Genomic DNA, 26540 nt, shown 5'->3' on the forward strand with positions numbered 1-26540 from the left:
CACTTAGCCATAGGAGTTTAAAGGTTGGGCTACTATGTAGCCCCTGGTACTTCCGCGTGCATCCGGATATGGTGCGCGTACGTACTTGACCGGGAAACCGGTCCTTCGTTGATGTGGAGGAATCCTATAGATTCCAATGAGTCCTCGAGTGGTTGACCAGTCTCTCGATGTCTCATGATAGTCAGTTTTTGGCTTTCTCTACTAAGGTGCTCATCCGGAATAACCAGGGCACAGTCGCAGTAGTTCTCCTTTGGCCGCCTTAGCCGATAGAACGGAATGTAAGGCAGCAAACCTAGGAGCCGGGCAAACCCAACATTTGACCAAAGACAAGATTCGGAGCTGATGCATATAAGGCCAAACTCGTGACGCCGAACACTCCCGAAGGTATTCGGACTTTATATCGTATACTGGGCTGAGTAACACCCTTGACCCTGTATTTCCAAGTATGTGCATTGATCTGTTGTGGCGAAAAGCCTATAACGCCAGTGTCCCTTGTGGGTGTATTGAATACCCATGGGATGTCAAGCAACAAAAGACAGTAAAGAAGGTTTACACAGGGGCTTAATCTAAAGAGAAACCTTTGAGCGGGGCTCTACTACACGTCTGCGCCTTTGTCTTTGTTGTGCCGAATCCTGGAAGGGTGTCGCACGAGTAGTGTCTGGAAAAAATGAAAACTCATGTAAAAGAGTAAGCGTGCGGGAAGTTGGTTATTCTCAATGGATGTTAGAAATATGAGATATTAGCCTATTGATAAGGCAAGCCGATTTGTGCGCTTTATTATGTGTTAACAGCCCCTAGTACCATTTATGGGGATATATGTATAGCACCCAGCTCAGGTTTATCCGGGTTGTTGTTGACGGTGGTGCACCGGACTCGTCTAGCCGTGTCCGTGGTCTTAACAACCGATCATGTGTTCTGGTGGGAGAGGCCGCTTAGTGTCCGGCTACAGGAGCCGCCGCATACTGCTCTGTGTTTCCACTAACCGTTATGATGCCACGTGGACCGGGCATCTTAAGTTTAAGGCAGGCGTAGTTCAGTATTGCGTTAAAGCAAGCGAAGGCCGTTCTTCCGAGTAATGCATGATAACCGCTGTTAAAGGGAGCGATATCGAAGAGTAATTCCTCGCTTCTGAAGTTGTCGAGTGAACCGAATGTCACTTCTAATACGAGGGAGCCCCATCAGTGGGCCTCAATGCCTGGTATCACTCCGTTAAAGGTGGTGTTACTTTGGCTTATTCTGGATGGGTCTATCCCCATCTTGCGGACATTGCCTGATATATCAGATTAAGACTACTGCCGCCATCCATTAGGACTCGAGTGAGATGGTATCCATCAATTATTGGGTCGAGCACCAAGGCAGCCGATCTTCCGTGCCGGATACTGGCCGGGTGGTCCCTGTGATCAAAAGTGATCGGGCAGGCCGCCCAGGGGTTGAATTTTGGGGCAACGAACTCTATGTGAGTCGCGTGGACCATGTTTACTGTTTTGACTTTTGGTGGGAATTTTTTCTGTCCCCCAGTGTTCGGTTGGCAAGGCTCATCCTCGTATTCACTTGGCATTTCCCTTCCCTTGTGTCCAGCGTTTAACTTGCCAGCCTGCTTGAAGACCCAACATTCTCTGTGAGTATGGTTTGCAGGTTTTTCGGGGGTGCCATGGATTTGGCACAATCTATCCAGGACTTTATTCAAGACGGACGGTCCCTCTTTGCTGCCTTTAAACGGCTTCTTTCTTTGACCGGGTAGACCCCCTGAATCCGGCGTTGACCGCCGTGTTGTCCGGACTTTCTTCGTTGTTCTGACGCTTGTGCTTATTGCGCAGTGGCTTCCTGTTGCCATCTCAAATTTCGGATGTGCCTGGGTCACTGGTGCCTCTACGGGCCAACCAGTTGTCTTCGTCCGCACAAAAGCGGGTCATAAGGCTTGTTAAGGCTGATATCATTCTTGGCTTTTCTTGGCCGAGGTGTCTGGCAAGCCACTCGCCCCGGATACTATTCTTGAAGGCCGCTAAGGCTTCGGCATCCAGACAGTCAACAATTTGATTCTTCTTAGTGAGAAATCTGTTCCAAAGCTTACGGGCTGACTCTCCGGGCTGTTGTATTATGTGAATTAAATCGTCTGCATCCGGAGGTTGGACATAGGTCCCTTGAAAATTGGCCCTGAAAGCGTCCTCAAGTTCCTCCCAACTTCCAATAAATTTTAGAGGAGGCTTTTCAACCAGTGCCGAGCTGGCCCTTTCAACTTGAGGGGAAGGTATTTGATGGCGTGGAGGTCGTCCCCACGAGCCAAGTGTATGTGAAGGATAAAATCCTCGACCAGACCCCAGGGTCTATCGTTTCGTCGTATGCCTCTATGTTCACGGGTTTGAATCCCTATGGAAATTCGTGATCCAGCACCTCGTCGGTGAAACACAGGGGTGCGCAGCCCCTCTGTATTTGGACATGTCGTGGCATGTTGTCGATGGTTGTTGTGTCCGGGTTTGATTCCGAACTGGTATTTGATCAGTATGATCATTTTGGTGACCATAATCTTGTGCCAGAACGCGCCCTCTAGATCCATAGACGGACCTGGTCGCACCAGCCTTTTTGTCCAGGAGCTCACGTAAATCATGTGCGGCGTCAGTGGCTGCTCTATTGCAGCCATGAAGTGGTTGGTTTGGCCGATTGGCCGTATTGTTCTTTGGCGGAATGGGCTCTGCAGCCTCATCGTCGAATTCCGGCAGCAGCTTGCGCTTTGGGTAGCTCTTTGTGTGGCGATCGTTGCCATATCTTTCTTTAGTGTCTAGCACTTTCTTCCATCTTCGGTTGAGCGTATCCTGCGCGGTGTTAAGCCTTTGTTTCTGCTTCTTTAAGCTCCTCGCTGTGGCCATAAGCCTTCTGCGAAGGTCGTCTTGTTCCAAATGTCTTTCCGGGATGATGAATGCATCGTCAACCGGACTGTCCTCCTCTCCGGAGGCAATTTGATGAGTTCGGCCCTCGGGATCGCTATGGTCGGGCGTCCGCTCCAGGCCGTGTTCGTCGTGACCCGGCTTATCCTGCTTCATCGCTGGGTCCATATGGTCATTGTTGTCTTTGGAGTCGACCGGAGTTTCATTTTTCCTTGCGCTGTTATCGCTATTTTTACTGTGACTGGACTTAGAGCGGCGCCTGCGCCATCGTTTTGGCTTTTGTCCGGGGGGTTTATCCTCTGTTGTATCCTTCTTGTCACCGCTGTCCTCCTTAGGCGTGTCCACCATGTAAATGTCATATGAGGAAATGGCAGTCCCCCGCTCTTCCCTTTGCCTCTTCCACATCTATTTTTGAAACTTGATTCGGTTGAGTTTGAAGCAAGGACCCTGTGGGTGGTGGTTCCAAGTCGTCCCCTGCATCGACGTCCATACCGTCGATGTTGTCGGAGTCGAAGTCAAGCATGTTTGTTAGGTCATCGACAGTGGTTATGAAGTGGGTGGCGGGTGGGTCTTCGTCGTCCGTATCCCACTCGGGCCGAACATAGTTCGGCCAAGAGTCTTCTGACAAAGAGAAAGACCTTAATGAATTTAGCACATCGCCAAAGGGGGGATGCTGAAAGACATCCGCGGCGGTGAACTCCATTACTGGAGCCCAATTAGACTTGATGGGCCCGGGCGCGCATGGTTCAGAACCCACACCTGGACACAAGTTCGGGGGTCCGGTGATGCAGATTCCCTTAACGGTGGAATCTGTGTTCGGCTCTATCGCCGAAGAGTATGTGGCTTCTGTGGCGGGGTCCATCCACCCATCCTTGGACGACACAATCTGCCCCGAATTTAGGTCTAGAGCAGCTGCAGGGGCGACATCCCGAATATTGTCCGACAGCAGATTTAAGTCGTGCTCGTCGTGACTGCTCGACGCTCCTGATGCAGGCCCGAATCCGTCGAAGATTAAGTTCCCGCAGATATCGGCCGTGTAATTCAAGTTCCAGAACCTGACCTGATGGTCGCGGCCATTGTTGATCTGCTCCAGATGGCCAGCCGAATTGGCCCGCAGTGCGACGCCGCCGAACACGAAAATATGTTCGGGGAGAAAAGTCTCACCCTGGACTGCGTTGTTGAAGATTGAAGGAGCCATCAAGCCTTATAGCGATGACATAGAGGAACTCTCAATGAAAGCAACAATGTCGGTGTCAAAACCGGCGGATCTAGGGTAGGGGGTCCCGAACTGTGCGTCTAAGGCTAATGGTAACAGGAGACTGGGGACACGATGTTTACCCAGGTTCGGGCCCTCTCGATGGAGGTAATACCCTACTTCCTGCTTGATTGATCTTGATGATATGAGTATTACAAGAGTTGATCTACCACGAGATCGTAGAGGCTAAACCCTAGAAGCTAGCCTATGATTATTATTGATCTTGTCCTATGGACTAAACCCTCCAATTTATATAGACACCGGAGGGGGGCTAGGGTTACACAGAGTCGGTTACAGAGAAGTAGACCTATTATCCAAATCGCCAAGCTTGCCTTCCATGCAAAGGAGAGTCCCATACGGACACGGGACGAAGTCTTCAATCTTGTATCTTCATAGTCCAACAGTCTGGCCAAAGCATACAGTCCGGCTGTCCGGATACCCCCTTATCGAGGACTACCTCAATACCCACATTGGTAGAAGCTAGTCTATGGAGTATTCATGGCTAGTCTCAAGTTGAAGCATTATTTCTTTGGCCATCCCATCACTGTGGTTAGCTCTGCTCCTCTGGGGGATATTATTCAAAACAAAGAAGCGACAGGCCGGGTGGCTAAGTGGGCCATTGAACTTGGACCTCATGGGTTGAAATGTGTGCCTCGAACAGCCATTAAGTCTCAGGCCCTTGTTAATTTCATCAATGACTAGACAGAATTGCAAATGCCTAAGGATAAGCCGGATAATATGTATTGGACTATTCATTTTGATGGATCTAGGCAATTGGAAGGCTCGGGGGCTAAAGTTATTTTGGCTTCCCCATGAGGTGATTAGTTTTGTTATGTTTTGAGGCTGATGTTTCCTTGCACTAACAATGCAGCTGAGTATGAGGCTTTACTCCATCGTCTTTGGATGGCTAAGGAGATGAATCTAAGCCGGGTCATGTGTTTTGGCGATTCAGATCTGGTGGCTCAGCAAGTCTCAGGAACTTGGGATTCCAAAGACCCGCTCATGGCGGCTTATCGCCGGGCAGTTGATGATATTGCTCAAGGGCTATCGCGTGGAACATATTGTTCGCTGGAAAAATAAGGCGGCTGATGCTTTAAGCCGGCTGGGGTCCCAGCGTAAACCGGTACCACCTAATGTTTTTCTTGATGTTCTGAATAATCCTTCAGTTAAATTGCCTACAGAAGAGCTTCTTGCTATCCCTGACCTGTAGGCACAGTTGGTGGCAGCTCTTCATGCTATTCCTGATTGGATAATTCCATATTTGGATTATATGACCCGGAGTGAGTTACCTGATGATGAAACTTTGGCCAGGCAAAACCCAGAGATCTAAGTCAATGACTGTCGGTGTCAAAACCGGCGGATCTCGGGTAGGGGGTCCCGAACTGTGCGTCTAAGGCTAATGGTAACAGGAGCCTGGGGACACGATGTTTACCCAGGTTCGGGCCCTCTCGATGGAGGTAATACCCTACTTCCTGCTTGATTGGTCTTGATGATATGAGTATTACAAGAGTTGATCTACCACGAGATCGTAGAGGCTAAACCCTAGAAGCTCGCCTATGATTATCATTGTTGTTGTCCTACAGACTAAACCCTCCGGTTTATATAGACACCAGAGGGGGGCTAGGGTTACACAGAGTCGGTTACAGAGAAGGAGATATGTTATCCGAATCGCCAAGCTTGCCTTCCACGCAAAGGAGAGTCCCATCTGGACACGAGACGAAGTCTTCAATCTTGTATCTTCATAGTGCAACAGTCGGGACAAAGCATACAGTCCGGCTGTCCGGATACCCCCTTATCCAAGACTCCCTCAGTAGCCCCTGAACCAGGCTTCAATGACGATGAGTCCGGCGCGCAGATTGTCTTTGGCATTGCAAGGCGGGTTCCATCTCCGAATACTCCATAAAAGATTGTGAACACAAGGATCGTGTCCGACTCTGCAAAAAAATCCACATACCACCGTAAAGAGAACAATATTTCACTAATCTAATCTACTGACAACTCTTCACTGCATGACAGCACACCACGGCCCGGCCTTTATTCAGACCGTTTTTTACAACCAGCTACCGCACACATTGCGAGGCGGTTTCTTTGGCACGTCTTGTCGAAGTGGAGATTGTGTCCCCCTTATCGCGGGATCCTCATCAATACGGGTATGGGTAACCCAACAGCGCCATCAATCGTGGCGCTTGGAAAATGAGTAATTTTGACAGGCAAGTGGGGAGGTGCACATTTTTTCACCGCCTTTATAAAGGGATAAGGATCCCCCGTTTCCACCCATGCCTTCTTCCTCCTTTGCTCATCCGTTCTTGCACTCTCGAGCCCCAGCACCCAAGTTCTCACCTTCTCCGTAGGACCATCCTCAGCATGTCCGGAGCGGGAGGCAAGTGGATGGCCTCCTCAGTAATGGAGGAGAACATTACCAAGCTTCGGGTGGCCGGATACCTGGCCGAAAACATCGCGCATAGGCTTCCAGCGGAGGGACAGATCACCCCCACCCCAAAGTCTCAGCTGAGAGTAGTATTCCTCCCTCATTTCGTCCGCGGGCTAGGATTCCCACTCCACTCGTTCGTCTGCGGGCTCATGTATTACTATGGGCTAGATTTTCATGATCTGGCCCCAAATTTTGTACTCAACATCTCGACGTTCATCGTCATGTGTGAGGCCTTCCTCCGCATCAAGCTCCACTTCGTCCTATGGCTAAAGACCTTCTACGTGAAGCCGAAGATCGTGAGCGGCCAGCAGGCGGAGTGCGGAGGCACCATGGTGGGCAAAATGCCCAACGTTACATGGCTTGACGGCCCCTTTGTGGAGACCGTGAAAGGGTGGCAATCAAGGTGGTTCTACATCACTGAGCCGCGCGACGCCAACTGGGCGGCGGCCCCCAAATTCCGACCAGGAGTCCCCATGCGGCTCACCTCTTGGGAAAAGAACGGCCTGGCCTGGGGCGAACCTGTGGAGCTGACCAGACTCGAGACCTGCATCAAAAGTATGAGGGACAAGAAGATCAAGCTTGTCAACGTGGTCCAGGTCATACTCGTCTGTCGGATTCTCCCGTGTCAAAGACGGGCATTCAATATGTGGGAGTTCGATCCGGCCAAACACCAGATGCTGCATGAGCTCTTCCACACGATGCATAAGGACGTCTGCAAGGTGCTGTTCAAGACCGGCGAGGTTACTCCTCCCCTTTCTGAGGACCGCGGGCTCAGCACAAAGCGCCCCACCAATCTGGTAAGTCCTCTAACCATCACAAGATGTATCTTTCCCAGCATATTCATGGGAGGATTTTACGTCACCATGCTGACAAAACAGGATTACATGGAGACGGCGGAGCAGATCGACTGTCTGGCTCCGCTACCCGAAAATCCAGCAACCGCACTCCTGATGGAGATGCTGGTTCCGGCGCCTTACAAGGTGCCGAAGAAAAAGGCTGAAAAGAAGGCCACGGGGACCAGGAAAGGTCTCCGGCGCGAGGTCGCACCAGACGCCTCGCTAGAAGACGACGAGGCGCACTTCTCCCACAAAGGGGAGGAGAGAAAGAGGAAGGCCGCCCCAACCGAGGGGGCCGAAGGATCCAAGAAGGCAGCATGTGGACCAGAAAAGGTCTCTGGCGCAGGGCCGTTATTGACTCGTCATCCGAGGATGACGAGGCAGATTCCTTTCACTGAGATGGGGGGAAACTCAAAGAAATTCCCCCTCCCCACACTGGGAGGAGAATAAAAGGAAGGTCGCCTCACAGGGGGAGGCTAGGACGCCGAAGAAGGGGAAGGCGTCCCTTCCGGATCACTCCACCACGGCCGCCTATAGCGAGGAAGAGTGGTTGCCCAGGGGCAAGCCCCAGGCGAAGTCGTAAGTATCCACACTCTGTAATAATTTTTGTGCGACTTTAACTTCATAGTTTGTAATAACGCCGAACATGTATGTGCAGTCCGGCTGGGTCCAATCTCGGGGTATCCTCTTCGGAAGTGTCTCTGAGCGAGTCGGAGATGAATTCACTCCCGACGGCCACCTCCCCACGACATGCGGATGACACCGAGGTGTTGTACCAAAGGATAGCAGAGCAGGGGGCGACGGTTCTGGAGACGCCCCAAGGCAAAACCCCAGATGCCGGGCACATGGGGGGTAAGACCCCCATGAATTATGCTGACGGGAGCCACAACAAATCTGGCTCCCAGCAGGCAGCCCCTCGCGAAAGAGGGCGAGCCGGTCGTGCCGATGACCTCCGCCCAGCCGGAGGCATCAGATAATTTGTTAGAAGTGCTTCGAGGTGCTTCCTTTGACGATGAGCATTGTACTCTTATGAGTACAGTAACTGAGAAGGTTTGGTTCGCCAAGAGCGGATTGACCGAAGCCTGCACTAGCCTACTAACAGGCTTTGAGGTAAGTAATGAAAAAGTGTGAGAAAATATCACCCAATAGACAGTAGCCCCTGATACTATGTTTGGTGTTCGGAAAGAAAAGCCAAACGGAGGGTCAACTAAAAACCACAGGAATCTGGTAGTACTTGTTTATGTTAACAAACAGGCATTGCTGGTGACCGCCGCTGCACACATAGCTGAGGTCGCCGGACTCGGGCGGGACCTGGGGCAGGCCGAAGAAGAGCTCGGCCTCGTGAAGATGCAGCTCGAGGAGAACAAAGGTAAGTGATACCCCGTCCGTGTGTCATATAGAGGAGAAAAATTGGTGACGCTAACAAAAAGCATCACGATTTTTAATAGGGGCCACGACCGAAGTGGCGGCCCTGAAGAGGGCGTTGTCCGAGGCCGAAGCCAAGGCGGCCATAGAGCGCACCGAGCATGAAAAGAAAGATGCCCGGGTGGGAGAGGTACAACAAGAGCTCCAGGAGTTCGGCAAGAAGTTCGAGTCCTTGGAGCATGACTTCAAGACGCAAGCGTCCGAGCTTCCCAAAGCCCTCGAGAGCGTGAAAGACACCAAGGCCGAAGCCCAAAAGGCCCTCCAGGAAGTCCAGGCGACCAAGAAGATAGCGGAGGGTAAGGCATTCATTATGCAGAGCAAGCATGTGAAGGAGACATTTCTTTTACTTAACCGAATTCGGAGCTCTCCAGGGGTATTCGCAGATCTGCCATGCAGCATATGAGATGCCACGGAGTTCTATCGTGCCATAGAAGGGAGCTCAACGGAGAAGTTGTTCTGGTCCCAATACGCTGGGGCCGAGCACCCGATGCCCTTGAGTGACCAACTAAAGCAGTTGGTCGAACTCCACAAAGCGGCCGAACTGGCCATGAAGGACCTCATAGTCCGGATGTGGCTTGGCAAGCCCCTGCCCGATAGCTATTTTGGCCTGATAAAGCAGATGGTGCATGTCTGTCCACGGTTTGAAGTTATCAAGCAGTCCATCTGTATTGAGGGTGCCTGCCGGGCCTTTGCCGCGCGAAGATGCATTGGGCCAAACTGGATGCTGAGAAGCTCGTGAAGGATGGACCCCCGGAGGGTAAGGAGCATCGCTACCCCGAAAAATATTATGATGGCGTTATGAAAGGTGCTCGCCTTGTGGCCGATGAATGTGCCAAGAACATAATCTTCGAGTGAATGTACTCATGTCATCTTTGTAATATGAAAATGAGGCTGTTTGCGCTATATAACGCTTTGTTGATTTAAAATATTACCTTCTGTGCGGCCGTTTATAAAATTCTGGAAGTAGGCTAGTCGTCGGCTTCCGCCCCCGTGTAACTAGTACTGGGGTGTTCGTGGGAAACCCAAACACTCTTTATCCAAATTTTTGGTCCTTTAAGGAGGTGTTTAGCACAGCGAACCAGGCAATCAGATTATGTGGCTTTATAACTTTCACTTGGCCAGAGAAGTCTATAATTTTAAATTGCGGCGAAGCCCCTAGTATTCGGAAGGCCGAACCGGGGCACTATACACGCCTAAATCGGACGAGGCTGATTCCTTGCCTGAAGCGGAAAAAAATGTTTAAGGATTTAGTACCTTTCGAACAGCGACCAGCTCTCGCCGCATCATGACAGTCAGTTTTCGGCTTTCTCTATTGCGGTGCTCGTCCGGAAGAACCGGCACACAATCGCAGTAGTTCCCCCTGCGCTACTTTAGCCGATATAATGGAACGTAAGGTACCAAAACAAGGGAGCTGAGCTAACCCAACTATTGACCCAAGACATGATTTGGAACTGATGCATATAATGCTATAAGTTCGGGGTGCCGCACTGTCGAAAGTGTTCGGACTTATCTTGCCGTATTATGGGGCCCAATAAGAAGCCCCTGGCAAACTGAACGTACCAAAGTATACGAGTGCAATATTAAATAAACATTTAAGGGAAAATATGAAGATAGTAATAATAAGCTGACGTTGTATACTATTTCCCATTGTTATTTGGATAATACGTCAAGACGTATGTGTACAATTAATGCATGAAGCGGAAATAAACAGGACTATTTGACATGTCCTATCCAAGGGCAGGCTGCGTGCGGGTATTTAAAACAGGTATAACGATCATTAACAGAGACCACCTGGGTATTCCCTTGTGTGCAAAGCCTCTTGCCTCCTTGGTGTTCCCTCTTGTGATGAGTCCGATAGTCCGGCTCTCTGAAGGGGCTGCCCGAAAGTAGGGTCCTGAAAGAAAGAAAGAAAGAAAAAAGAAGGGTGTGCGAGCAGCGTGGCGACTGAACCGCACTATAGGCCGCATCATCGGCTCGCCTCCACCTATGCCCATGGTATTTTGAGTGCGTAGTTATGCACGCAAGGCACAAACGCCGCCTGAATGGGGCTTGGGCAGAGGTCGGATTCCTAATCGAGCTCTTGGCGCGCCTGACGATCCTGTTGCGGGGTGCTGCGGACTCGCTTGACGGTGTTCGGGTTGTCGTTGCCAAATTGGCTGTCTGTCGAAGAAGGCTACTTTGTACTTCTGCCATGAGGGCCGTAGTGTGCTCTTCCGTACGGAGGGAGCGGTCTGTGTTTCCATTGACTGTTATAACCCCGCGAGGTCCTGGGATCTTGAGCTTAAGGTATGCATAGTGGGGTACTGCATTGAATCGAGCGAACGCGGTTCGTCCAAGTAGTGCATGATAGCCACTACGAAAAGGGACGATATCGAAGATTAACTCCTCGCTTCAGAAGTTATCTGGAGATCCGAAGACCACTTCCAGTGTTATTGAGCCCGTGCACCGGGCCTCTACTCCTGGAATTACACCTTTGAAGGTGGTTTTGGTGGGTTTGATCCGTGAGGGATCGATGCCCATTTTGCGCACTGTGTCCTGATAAAGCAGGTTTAGGCCGCTGCCACCGTCCATAAGGACTCGCGTGAGGTGGAATCCGTCGATGATTGGATCAAGGACCAATGCGGCTGAGCCACCGTGACGGATGCTGGTAGGATGGTCCCTACAATCGAAGGTGGTCGGACAGGATGACCATGGGTTGAACTTTGGGGAGACTGGCTCCATCGCATAGACGTCCCTCGGTGCACGCTTTCGTTCCCGCTTGGGAATGTGGGTGGCATAGATCATGTTTACCGTTTTCACCTTGGGGGGAATTTCTTCTGTCCCCCAGTGTTCGGATGCCGGGGCTCCTCATCATCGTTGTTGTGCAGCCCCTTGTCCTTGTTTTCGGCATTCAACTGGCCGGCCTGTTTGAACACCCAGCAATCTCTGTTAGTGTGATTTGCTGGTTTTTTGGGGGTGCCCTGAATATGGCACAAGCGATCGAGTATGCGGTCTAGACTGGACGATCCCGGATTGTTTCTTTGGAACGGCCTTTTCTGCTGACCGGATTTTGAGTTGCTGAATCCGGCGTTGACTGTCATATCTTTGGTGTTGTCCCCATTGTTCTGACGCTTATGTCTATTGCATCGTGGCTTTCCATTACTATCGCGGACATCTGAAGTGCCGGAGTTTCTTGGCGTGGTGCTACTGCGAGCCAGCCAGCTATCCTCGCTCGCGCAAAAGCGGGTCATGAGTGTCATGAGGGCCGCCATGGACTTCAGTTTTTCTTGGCCGAGGTGTCGGGCGAGCCACTCGTCATGGATATTATGCTTAAAGGCCGCCAGGGCCTCGGCATCCGGACAGTCGACAATTTGGTTCTTTTTAGTTAGGAACTGAGTCCATAATTTCTTGGCTGACTCTCCGGGCTGATGGGTAATGTGACTTAAGTCATCAGCATCCGGTGGTTGCACGTAAGTGCCTTGGAAGTTGTCAAGGAATGCCTCCTCAAGATTTTCCCAGCTGCCGATGGAGTTCGCCGGTAGGCTATTCAGCCAATGTCTGGCTGGTCCTTTGACTTTAAGGGGAAGGTACTTGATGGCGTGTAGGTCATCACCGCGGGCCATGTGAATGTGGAGAAGAAAATCTTCGATCCACACCGCGGGGTCTGTTGTGCCATCATATGACTCGATGTTTACAGGTTTAAACCCTTCTAGGAATTCATGGTCCATTACTTCATCGGTGAAGCAAAGGGGGTGTGCGGCGCCTCTGTGTCGGGCTATGTCGCGACGTAGTCTGACTAAGTCTGGTCGGTTGTGTTCGGCCTGGCCGGACTTATTATTAGTGTATCCGGCATGACGATCATCGTCATGTGCTGTGGCGTGCCCCCGTGATCCATAGATCGATCTTGGTTGTCCTGTGTTGTTTTCTAATGTATCTCACAGGTCCTGCGTATTGCCCCGAGCCATAGTGAACCGACGTGGGGGTGCGGGCTGGTATTCGGTCTGATATATCGTTTTATCCTGGCCACGAGGTGGTCGGTCAGCCTCATCTTGTGCTAGTAGTGTAGGCTCTACGGCCTCTTCCTCTAGTTGAGGTAACAACTTTTGTTTTGGGTAACCTTTGGTTGGGCGTTCGAGTCCGTATTCCTCGGCCGCCAGGACTTCGGTCCATCTGTCTCTGAGCAGATCTTTATCAGCTTGGAGCTGCTGCTGCTTCTTTTTCAGGCTTCTTGCAGTGGCTATAAGCCGGCGCTTGAAGTGCTCCTACTCTATGGGATCCTCCGGTACGCCGAATTCATCGTCGCCGAGGCTGACCTCGTCTTCGGAGGGAGGCATATAGTTGTCGTCCTCCAAATATCCGTCCGTCGCCTATTCATCTGGGCTGATCTGCCCGTGTTCCTGTTCGGCCTGCTCGAAGGTAGGCTGATCAGGGTTGTATTCTTCTTCGGCACCATCTGGATTGTTTTCTTCACCTGTGCCGGTATTGCTGTGGCGGGGCTTGGAGCGGCGCCAATGACACCCATGCTTTGATTTATTCCCTGATGGGTTATCTTCTGTTGCCTCATCGCCATTGTTTTCTTTGGGGTGTCCACCATATATATATCATATGAAGAGGTGGCGGTCCAGCGCCCTGTGGGCGGTGGTTCCTGTTCTTCTCCTGCATCATCGTCTATACCGTTGATATCCTCGGAGTCGAAGTCAAGCACGTCGGTCAAATAATCAACCGTGGCTATGAAGTGGGTGGTGGGTGGGTAACGAATTTCTTCGTCGCCTGCTTCCCACTCGAGCCGGACATAGTTCGGCCAGGAGTCTCCTGACAGAGAGAGAGACCTTAACGAGTTTAGCACATCGCCAAAGGGGGAGTGCTGAAAGATATCCGCGGCGGTGAACTCCATTACTGGAGCCCATTCGGACTCGATGGGCCTGGGCGCGCGTGGTTCGGAACCCATGTCCGGACACAAGTCCGGCGGTCCGGTGACGCTGATTCCCTTAATGGCGGAATCTGTGTTTAGCTCTACCGCCGAAGAGTATGCGGCTTCCATGGCGGGGTCCATCCACCCGTCCTCGGACGACGCGGTCTGCCTCGGATTTAGGTCCGGAGCAGCTGCAGAGGCGATATCCCGAATACTGTCCGACAACAGATTTAAGTCGTGCTCGTCGTGACTATTCGGCGCTCCTGATGTAGGCCCGAATCTGTCGAAGATTAAGTCTCCGCGGATATCGGCCGTGTAGTTCAAGTTTCCGAACCTCACCTGATGGCCAGGGGCGTAGTTGTCGATCTGCTCCAAATGGCCAAGCGAATTGGCCCGCAGTGCGAAGCTGCCGAACACGAAGATCTGTTCGGGGAGAAAAGTCTCACCCTAGACTGCGTTGTTGAAGATTGAAGGAGCCATCAAGCCTTATAGCTATGACACAGAGGAACTCTCAATGAAAGCACCAATGTCGCTGTCAAAACTGGCAGATCTCGGGTAGGGGCTCCCGAATTGTGTGTCTAAGGCTGATGGTAATAGGAGAATGGGGACACGATGTTTACCCAAGTTCGGGCCCTCTCGATGGAGGTAATACCCTACTTCCTACTTGATTGATCTTGATGATATGAGTATTACAAGAGTTGATCTACCACAAGATCGTAGAGGCTAAACCCAAGAAGCTAGCCTATGATTATGATTGTTGTTGTCCTACAGACTAAACCCTCCGATTTATATAGACACCAGAGGGGGGCTAGGGTTACACAGAGTCGGTTACAGAGAACGAGATCTATTATCTGAATCGCCAAGCTTGCCTTCCACGCAAAGGAGAGTCCCATCTGGACACAGGACGAAGTCTTCAATCTTGTATCTTCATAGTCCAACAGTCCGTCCAAAGCATACAGTCCGGCTGTCCGGATACCCCCTTATCCAGAACTCCCTCAATGACCATTGTCAATGGCGAGTTACACCGATGTGCATTACAGGGGTGTTTCAACGATGCATCTCTCCTGAGGAGGGCCGTGAAATTCTAAGGGAGATTCATGAAGGAGATTGCGGCCATCATGCCAGCTCTAAATCTCTCGTTGCTAAGGCTTTTCGTCATGGATTTTATTGGCTGACAGCTCATGATGATGTAGAAGATATGGTTAGCAAGTGTGATGGCTGTCAAAAAATTTCAAAACAGGCTCATGTGCCGGCTCAAGAATTGTGGATGATTCCAATTACTTGGCTGTAGTCTGGGGGTTGGATATAGTTGGACCTTTCAAAAGATCCAAGGATAAAAAGACCCACCTTTTGGTGGCGGTTGACAAGTTCACAAAGTGAGTTGAAGCAGAGCCGGTCAGCAAATTTGATGCGGCAACGGTGGTTCAATTCATCAAAAAGGTAATTTTCCGCTTTGGTTATTCTCATAGCATCATAACTGATAATGGCACTAACCTGTCTACGGGCACTATGACAGAATTTTGTCAACAAGAGCATATTCGTCTTAATGTCTCGTTAGTGCCTCACCCCCAGTCTAATGGTCAAGCTGAAAGGTCCAATCAAGAAATCTTGAAAGGTATAAAACCCTGACTTATGGTCCCTTTGCAGAGGACGACGGGTTTTGGGGTTGAGGAGTTACCCTCGGTGCTTTGGAGTATCAATACTACCCCCAACATATCCACGGGTTATACGCCTTTCTTCATGGTTTACAGAGCAGAGGTGGTTCTTGATGTCTACTACACAACCTTCTTCTTGTAGACGTTGTTGGGCCTACAAGTGCACAGGTTTGTAGGACAGTAGCAAATTTTCCTCAAGTGGATGACCCAAGGTTAATCAATCTGTTGGAGGCGTAGGATGAAGATGGTCTCTCTCAAGCAACCCTGCAACCAAATAACAAAGAGTCTCTTGTGTCCCCAACACACCCAATACAATGGTAAATTGTGTAGGTGCACTAGTTCGGCGAAGAGATGAAGATACAAGTGCAAAATAGATAGTAGATATAGGTTTTTGTAATCTGAAATAATAAAAACAGCAAGGTAACTAAGGATAAAAGTGAGCATAAACGGTATTGCAATGATAGGAAACAAGGCCTAGGGTTCATACTTTCACTAGTGCAAGTTCTCTCAACAATAATAACATAGATAGATCATATAACAAGCCCTCAACATGCAACAAAGAGTCACTCCAAAGACACTAATAGCGGAGAACGAACGAAGAGATTATGGTAGGGTACGAAACCACCTCAAAGTTATTCTTTCGGATCAATCTATTCAAGAGTTCGTACTAGAATAACACCTTAAGACACAAATCAACCAAAACCCTAATGTCACCTAGATACTCCATTGTCACCTCAAGTATCCGTGGGCATGATTATATGATATGCATCACACAATCTCAGATTCATCTATTCAACCAACACAAAGTACTTCAAAGAGTGACCCAAAGTTTCTACCGGAGAGTCAAGAACATGTGCCAACCCCTATGCATAGGTTCATGGGCGGAACCCGCAAGTTGGTCACCAAAACATACATGAAGAGGCACATGATATCCCATTGTCACCACCGATAAGCACGGCAAGACATACATCAAGTATTGTCATAAAAGACTCAATCCGATAAGATAACTTCAAAGGGGAAACTCAATTCATCACAAGAGAGTAAAGGGGGAGAAACATCATAAGATCCAACTACAATAGCAAAGCTCGGGATACATCAAGATCGTGCCATAGAGGGAACATGAGAGAGAGAGAGATCAAACACATAGCTACTGGTACATACCCTCAGCCCCGAGGTGAACTACTCCCTCCTCGTCATGGAGAGCACCGAGATGATGAAGATGGCCACCGGTGAAGGATCCCCCCTCTAGCAGGATGCCGGGAAGGGCTCCCGGGAGGGTTTTGATGGCTACAGAGGCTTGCGGCGGCAGAACTCCCGGTCTATCTTGATATTTGATGGTTTTAGGGTACATAGGCTTATATAGGCAAAAGAAGTCGGTCGGGAGGTGCTCGAGGGGCCCACGAGACAGGGGGCACGCCCTCCTTTCTCGTGGCCTCCTCGAGGCTCTTCTGACGTGAAATCCAAGTCTCCTGGGTGATATTCTTCCCAAAAATAACGCTGCCGAAGGTTTCATTCCGTTTGGACTCCATTTGATATTCCTTTTCTTCGAAATACTGAAACAGGCAATAAAACAGCAATATGGGTTGGGCCTCCGGTTAATAGGTTAGTCCCAAAAGTAATATAAAAGTGTATAATAAAGCCCATAATCATTCAAAACAGATAATAATATAGCATGAATGCTTCATAAATTATAGATACGTTGGAGACGTATCAGCATCCCCAAGCTTAATTCCTACTCGTCCTCGAGTAGGTAAATGATAAAAGAAAGAATTTATGAAGTGTGAATGCTAGAAGGTGCACAAGTTTGATCAATGATAATTTCAGTCACCTTTACTAGCATCATTATATGTCATAACAATAGTTCATCTCATCAAACTTTTCACGATAAAGTAACAAGCAATTCACATGTCAAAGCATAGACCATAAACTTTCTTCAAAACTAGCAAACTTCATTCTTAGTCATCGAACAATTGCAATTCATCTTACTTTCAAGAAGAGTCTATGTCAGAGCTTTGGTTTAGCAAACTTCACATACTCAACTATCATATAGTCTTCTACAATTGCTAACACTCACGCAATACTTGTGGTTATGAAGTTTTAATCAGACACAGAGAAAGATTGGGGCTTATAATGTTGCCTCCAAACGTATTCACCTTTGGGTGATGTCAACAATAATAGTTCATCCTAACGTACATCCAATTTGGATATATATATCAGGATCACCCCACCACAAAGTGCTTGCCAAAGGATAAAATAAAAAAGGGAAAGGTGAAGATCACCTTGACTCTTGCATAAAGTAGAAGACATAAAGTAAAAGATAGGCCCTTCGCAGAGGGAAGCAGAGGTTGTCATGCGCTTTTAGGGTTGGATACACAAAATCTTAATGCAAAAGAACATCACTTTATATTGCCCCTTGTATATGGACCTTTATTATGCAGTCCGTCGCTTTTATTGCTTCCACAACAAGTTCGTACAAAGCTTATTTTCTCCACACTAATAAGTCATGCATATTTAGAGAGTAATTTTTATTGCTTGCACCAATGACAACTTACTTGAAGGATCTTACTCAATCCATAGGTAGGTACGGTGGACTCTCATGGCAAAAACTGGGTTCAAGGATATTTGGAAGCACAAGTAGTATCTCTACTTGGTGCTAGGAATTTTTGGCTAGCATGAGGGGGGAAGGCAAGCTCAACATGTTTGAATGATCCATGACAATATACTTTAACTGAGATGCGAGAAAACATAACCCATTACCTTGTCTTCCTTGTCCAACATCAACTCTTTAGCATGTCATACTTAATGAGTGCTCACAATTATAAAAGATGTCTAGGATAATATATTTATATGTGAAATCTCTCTTCCTTCAATATTCTTTCATGAATTGTTCAAATGACCAATACAATGCTTGCTAACCGTCAATAAATTTACAACCTCTACTTCTTAGATGTGAAGTCATTACTCCCCAAGGGATAAGCAAAAGAGACATATATAATTTCAGATTTATGACAATCAACTCATTCAACCATTTACTCATAGGATATAAGTGAAGCACACAAGTAAATGACAAACTACTCGAAAAAGATATAAGTGAAGATCAATGAGTAGCTAAATAATTATGCAACTATGTGAAGACTCTCTCTCATTTAAGAATTTCAGATCTTGGAATTTTATTCAAGCAGCAAGAAAAACAAAATAAAATGACATTGCAAGGATAGCACAACTCATGTGAAGAAGCAAAAACTTAGGTTCAACCGATACTAACCGATAGTTGTTGAAGAAGAAAAGTGGGATGCCTACCGGGGCATCCCCAAGCTTAGATGCTTGAGACTTCTTGAAATATTATCTTGGGGTGCCTTGGGCATACCCAAGCTTGAATTTTTGTGTCTCCTTAATTCCTTTCATGTCACGGTTTCTCTTTTTATCAAAAGCTTCATTCACAACAAACTCAACAAGAACTCGTGAGATAGGTTAGTATAAACCAATGCAAAACCATATCATCTTCTACTGTAACACATCACTTAAATTAGTATTCAACAATGCATACTAAATGCCTCTGCATATTTAATACTCCTATCCTCAAATAGAATCATTAAACAAGCAAGCATATGCAAACAATGCAAACATAACAGCAATCTGCCAAAACAGTACAGTCTGTAAAGAATGCAAGAGTAACAATACTTCCCTGACTCCAAAAATTATGAACTAAAATTCCCACTGTAATACATTTATCGAATCTTAATATGCAAAAAGATTCAACATTTATACCATTCTCTGAATTTTCTAGGGAATTTTTGCAACAGCGGTAAACTTTCTGTTTTCGAACAGCAACATGTATACTAGCAAAATAAGCATGGTAAAGGCTATCCTTGACTTCTTTATTGAAAATAAAGATGCAAAAACATTAATCTAAATAACATCAAGCAAATACTAACTAAATAAAAATGATGCTCCAAGCAAAACACATATCATGTGGCGAATAAAAATATAGCTCCAAGTAAAGTTACCGATGAACGAAGATGAAAGAGGGGATGCCTTCCGGGGCATCGCCAAGCTTAGGGTCTTTGTTGTCCTTTAATATTACCTTGGGGTGCCTTGGTCATCCCCAAGCTTAGGCTCTTTCCACTCCTTATTCCATAGTCCATCGAATCTTTACCCAAAACTTGAAAGCTTCAACCACACAAAACTCAAAACAAAACTCGTAAGCTCTGTTAGTATAAGAAAATAAAACCACCACTTAGGTACTGTAATGAACTCATTATAAATTCATATTGGTGTAATATATACTGTATTCTAACTTCTCTATGGTTCATACCACTTAATACTATCCATAGATGCATCAAAATAAGCAAACAACACAATGAAAACAGAATCTGTCAAAAACAGAACAGTCTATAGTAATCTGTATCAAACGTATACTTCTGGAACCCCAAAAATTATGAAATAAATTGGTGGACCTGAGGAATTTGTCTATTAATCATCTGAAAAAATAATAAACCTAAAATCACTCTCCAGTAAAAATGGCAGCTAATCTCGTGAGCGCAAAAGTTTTTGTTTTCTACAGCAAGATCATATAGATTTCACCCAAGTCTTCCCAAAGGTTCTACTTGGCACTTTATTGAAACAAAAACTATGAAACATGATTACTACAGTAGAATAATAATGTGGACACACAAAAATAGTAAGGGTAAATGTTGGGTTGTCTCCCAACAAGCGCTTTTCTTTAATGCCTTTCTAGCTAGGCATGATGATGACAATGATGCTCACATAAAAGATAAGAATTGAAACATAAAGAGAGCATCATGAAGCATATGACTAGCACATTTAAGTCTAACCCACTTCCTATGCATAGGAATTTTGTGAGCAAACAACTTATGGGAACAATAATTAACTAGCATAGGAAAGTAAAACAAGCTTAACTTCAAGATTTTCAACACATAGAGAGGAAACTTGACATTATTGCAACTCCTACAAGCATATGTTCCTCTCTCATAATAGTTTTCAGTAGCATCATGAATGAATTCAACAATATAACCAGCACCTAAAACATTCTTTTCATGATCTACAAGGATAGAAAATTTACTACTCTCCACATAAGAAAATTTCTTCTCATGAATAGTAGTGGGAGCAAACTCAACAAAATAATTATCATGTGAGGCATAATCCAATTGAAAACTAAAATCATGATGACAAGTTTCATGTTTATCATTATTCTTAATAGCATACAAGTCATCACAATAATCATCATAGGTAGAAACTTTTTTCTCATAATCAATTGGAACCTCTTCCGAAATAGTGGAATCATCACTAAATAAAGTTGACACTCTTCCAAATCCACTTTCATGTTCATCACAATAAGATTCAACATCCTCCAAAATAGTGGGATCACTTCTTCCTAAAGTTGACACTCTTCCAAACCCACTTTCATCAATATAATCATCATAAATAGGAGTCATGCTTTCATCATAATAAATATTCTCATCAAAACTTGGGGGACAAAAAATATCATATTCATCAAACATAGCTTCCCCAAGCTTGTGGCTTTGCATATCATTAGCATCATGGATATTCAAGGAATTCATACTAAGAACATTGCAATCATGCTCATCATTCAAAGATATAGTACCAAACATTCTAATGCATTCTTCTTCTAGCACTTGAGCACAATTTTCCTTTCCATCAAACTCATGAAAGATATTAAAAAGACGAAGCGTATGAGACAAACTCAACTCCATTTTTTTGTAGTTTTCTTTTATAAACTAAACTAGTGATAAAACAAGAAACAAAAAGATTCAATTGCAAGATCTAAAGATATACCTTCAAGTGCTAACCTCCCCGGCAACGGCGCCAGAAAAGAGCTTGATGTCTACTACACAACCTTCTTCTTGTAGACATTGTTGGGCCTGCAAGTGCACAGGTTTGTAGGACAGTAGCAAATTTCCCTCAAGTGGATGACCCAAGGTTAATCAATCCGTGGGAGGCGTAGGATGAAGATGGTCTCTCTCAAGCAACCCTGCAACCAAATAACAAAGAGTCTCTTGTGTCCCCAACACACCCAATACAATGGTAAATTGTGTAGGTGCACTAGTTCGGCGAAGAGATGAAGATACAAGTGCAAAATAGATAGTAGATATAGGTTTTTGTAATCTGAAATAATAAAAACAGCAAGGTAACTAAGGATAAAAGTGAGCGTAAACGGTATTGCAATGATAGGAAACAAGGCCTAGGATTCATACTTTCACTAGTGCAAGTTCTCTCAACAATAATAACATAGATAGATCATATAACAAGCCCTCAACATGCAACAAAGAGTCACTCCAAAGACACTAATAGCGGAGAACGAACGAAGAGATTATGGTAGGGTACGAAACCACCTCAAAGTTATTCTTTTGGATCAATCTATTCAAGAGTTCGTACAAGAATAACACCTTAAGACACAGATCAACCAAAACCCTAATGTCACCTAGATACTCCATTATCACCTCAAGTATCCGTGGGCATGATTATACGATGTGCATCACACAATCTCAGTTTCATCTATTCAACCAACACAAAGTACTTCAAAGAGTGACCCAAAGTTTCTACCAGAGAGTCAAGAACGTGTGCCAACCCCTATGCATAGGTTCATGGGCGGAACCCGCAAGTTGGTCACCAAAACATACATGAAGAGGCACATGACATCCCATTGTCACCACAGATAAGCACGGCAAGACATACATCAAGTGTTCTCATAAAAGACTCAAGCTGATAAGATAACTTCAAAGGGGAATCTCAATTCATCACAAGAGAGTAAAGGGGGAGAAACATCATAAGATCCAACTACAATAGCAAAGCTCGGGATACATCAAGATCGTGCCATAGAGGGAACACGAGAGAGAACACGAGAGAGAGAGAGAGATCAAACACATAGCTACTGGTACATACCCTCAGCCCCAAGGGTGAACTACTCCCTCCTCGTCATGGAGAGCGTCGTGATGATGAAGATGGCCACCGGTGAAGGATCTCTCCTCCGGCAGGGTGCCGAGAAGGGCTCCCGAGAGGTTTTTGATGGCTACAGAGGCTTGCGGCGGCGGAACTCCTGATCTATATTGATATTCGATGGTTTTAGGGTACGTAGGCTTATATAGGTGAAAGAAGTCGTTTGGGAGGTGCTCGAGGGGCCCACGAGACAGGGGGTGCACCCAGTAGGGGGGCCCTCCTATCTCGTGGCCTCCTCGAGGCTCTTCTGACGTGAACTCCAAGTCTTCTAGGTGATATTCTTCCCAAAAATAACGCTGCCAAAGGTTTCATTCCGTTTGGACTCCGTTTGATATTCCTTTTCCTCGAAATACTGAAACAGGCAATAAAACAGCAATATGGGTTGGGCCTCCGGTTAATAGATTAGTCCCAAAAGTAATATAAAAGTGTATAATAAAGCCCATAATCATTCAAAACAGATAATAATATAGCATGAATGCTTCATAAATTATAGATACGTTGGAGACGTATCAGTTCTCCCTAGTGACATCCGTCATGACTCGCCCCGTGTGATGGCTTATGTTGAAGCTGACAACGAAAAGGCACGTCAGGATGCTCTTGACTTATTGGATGAAGAGCGCGACCTTGGAACGTCTCATTTGGCAATATGCCAACAAGATCTGCACCATTATCATAGCCACCGGGTTAAGACACGGAACTTTCAAGAAGGTGACTTGGTGCTCTAGCTCATCCAGGATCAGACAGATATGCACAAATTATCCCCACCTTGGGAAGGACCCTTTGTGGTCAGCAAAAACTTGAACAACGGATCATACTACCTCATTGATGTTCGAGACCACAAGGACTCACGCACATCGGAGGAGGAGACCCGCCAGCCTTGGAACATTGCTCATCTTCAGCCTTATTACACTTGAGCCATTGGCTGTTGTGTTGTACATATTTTCATCCATGTATATATTATGATCAAGTATAATAAAGCTGGCATCCCTGATAATTCAGGGCCTCTACCGTTTCATTTCTGAGTACATGGGTCTTTATTATCAATTCATAAGATCACTTGGGGGCTTCTTGCTCGCTGAGCATAGCTATGACTACCTTCTTGATCTGGCTCGCACGCCTTGTTAAAAATTACTTGGGGGCTTCCTGCTCATTGAGCATATCTATGACTACCCTGTTGATCCGGCTTGTACGCCTTGTTACAAATTCTTGGGGCTTTTTTCCCAAGTTAAAGGTTACCAAAGAGAACTTGTGGCAATGCACACTTCAAACATAGGTATCCTGCCTTGAAGGTTCAATATATGTCACTTTGGGGGCTCCCTGTTTAATGAACATAGCTTTTGTTAACCCCTTTTGATTGGCTGGTATGCCAGGTGTAAACCACCAAAATTCCGGTTTATCCTGCCTTGTTTGTCTGCCACTCTGCCCAAGTAAACCTGGAATGACCCGTCGTACTCATGACAGTCAATCTTATAAAAGACCCCAAACTTGTCTAAAGTTAAAATGGCGGTTGGTCATGTGAGGCCTGACTTACAGGTTTGATTGAAGGATTAACTCAGTGGCTGTACAGCCCATGAACAACACTTGATTTTGAGGCTTGGCAGCCTATGAAAGCCTTGTTTTTCTGTTTTGTTCTTTTCTGCATAGCTTTTTGAATTCATGCCTTTGTTCCATATTGATATGTGGTTTAAAAACAATTCATGCCATGTAGCCTTGATCTTTGTGACTCGTGTTTGAGCATAGTTATGGGTTTTTGCTAACCCACCCTGGTTTTGGACGTTAAGTCGCCACTATATTTGAACATATTTAAAGGTTCTGATAACCCAACCTGGCTTTGGACTTTAAGTCGCCAGTATGCTTTGATTCTGCAATTGAAATTATCCTCACTGCATATGGTGGTGTAAGCTAGTAGTATGAACTATGTTCACAGGTATAGTTTTGCTTGTTATGTGAAAATGCAATGCTTGATGACCCTCCCTGGTTATATACTTTACTTCGCCAAAATATGCTATTTTCAATATTATGACTCGCCTTGGTGTAAGCTGCCAGGGCACATATTGTTCACTTGTGTGCAGGTCAGACAACAATACTTGTTATAACCCGTTTGATGGATAAATGTGATGAAGTACAACCTATGGATCTTCAAGCATCAGAACGGTAGTTTAACATATTCAAACAACAAAACATGCACGATGGCATGGTAGATCATTGTTTTTAACTAGCCTATTACAAGGCTATCATCAGGCCCAAGTGGTTCAAAGTTTTTTCAACAAAATATGGCGCCATGGTTAGAGAGTTGCCCTTCAGATATATTATGCTCATGCTGAGTAGAAGATTCTGGATTAGTCTGCGCCGGTTCTTTGCCTCCATCTATTGTCTGGAAATCAGTTGTTTTCCAGTTGATGTTCGTTAAAGCTTGGAATTTGGCTTCATCATCTATGATTTCGGACAGGTCAACTTCAGGGGCAAAGGTATGCTTACGTGCTGCCGGGGTAAGATCGATAGCTTCATAAGCCGGAGCTTTTACTCTTGAGTTGTCTTCCATATAAGCCGGCTGATATCGAGCAAGGTTAGTCTCTTTGGCCACGTTTGCTGGCTAATGGACGCACCTCCCTCACGCATACAGCAAAGTTCTCTATGGTAAAGGGAGACCCGTCCTCTTTATAGCTCGGGCAGCCAGTGGCCAGCTCTGCCGGGTCTATCTCTACTTGCCACACTTTCGCACGGCTCAAGGCAGTAATGGCGCCAGCTCTGGCGGATGACCGCTTAATTTCTGCAATCCTTTGCGGCAAGATAGACAATTGGTTCAGTACATCTTTGAGAAGTGAAGGTGGCTCTTTTCTGTGAGTAATCATAGCTATCATGCGATGGGTGCCTGCATATAACTGCTCCACTAAGGTACAAGCCGCTGAGGGAGTCCTGGATAAGGGGGTATCCGAATAGCCGGACTATATACTTTGGTCGGACTGTTGGACTATGAAGATACAAGATTGAAGACTCTGTCCAGTGTCCGGATGGGACTCTCCTTGGCATGGAAGGCAAGCTTGGCGATCCGGATTATAGATCTCCTTCTCTGTAACCGACTCTGTGTAACCCTAGCCCCCTCCGGTGTCTATATAAACCGGAGGGTTTTAGTCCGTAGGACAACACAAATCATAATCGTAGGCTAGCTCCTAGGGTTAGCCTCTACGATCCCGTGGTAGATCAACTCTTATAATACTCATATCATCAAGATCAATCAAGCAGGAAGTAGGGTATTACCTTCATTGAGAGGGCCCGAACCTGGGTAAACATCGTGTCCCCAGTCTCCTGTTACCATTAGCCTTAGACGCATAGTTCGGGGCCCCCTACCCGAGATCCGTCGGTTTTGACACCGACATTGGTGCTTTCATTGAGAGTTCCTCTATGTCGTCGCTGTAAGGCTCAATGGCTCCCCCAACCTTCAACGACGCCGTCCTGGGTGAGACTTTTCTCCCCGGACAGATATTCATGTTCGGCGGCTTCGCACTGCGGGCCAACTCGCTATGCCCCTGGCCATCAGGTCAGGTTTGGAAACCTAAACTACACCGCCGACATCCGTGGAGACTTGATCTTCGACGGATTCGGGCCCATGTCAGGAGCGCTGAATGATCACGACGTGCATGACTTAGATCTACCGTCGAACAGTATTCGGAACATTTCACCTGCTGCAGCTCCGGAATTCAATCCTGAGCAGATTTTGCCTTCCGAGGACGGATGGATGGACCCCACCCCGGAGGTCGCACACTCATCGGTGTTGGAGCCAAACACAGACTCCTCCCCTAAGGGAATCTGTATCTCCGGACCCCCGAACTTGTCTCCGGCCGTAGGTTCCGGACCGCGTGCATCCATGCCCATCAAATCTAATTGGGCTCCGGTTATGGAGTTCACCGCCGCGGATATCTTTCAGCACTCGCCCTTCAGAGACGTGCTAAATTCATGAAGGTCTCTCTCTCTATCAGAAGATTCCTGGCCGAACTATGTCCGGCTCGAGTGGGAAGCTGGCAACGAAGAAATTCGTTACCCACCCACCACCCACTTAATAGCCATGGTCGATGATTTGACCGACGTGCTTAACTTCGACTCCGAAGACATCGGCGGTATAGGCGACGATCTAGGAGAAGAACAGGAACCACCGCCCACAGGCTGCTGGACATCCACCTCTTCATATG

Source organism: Triticum dicoccoides, chromosome 1B (assembly GCF_002162155.2).
Source record: "Triticum dicoccoides isolate Atlit2015 ecotype Zavitan chromosome 1B, WEW_v2.0, whole genome shotgun sequence".
In the NCBI taxonomy this organism is placed as follows: Eukaryota; Viridiplantae; Streptophyta; class Magnoliopsida; order Poales; family Poaceae; genus Triticum; species Triticum dicoccoides.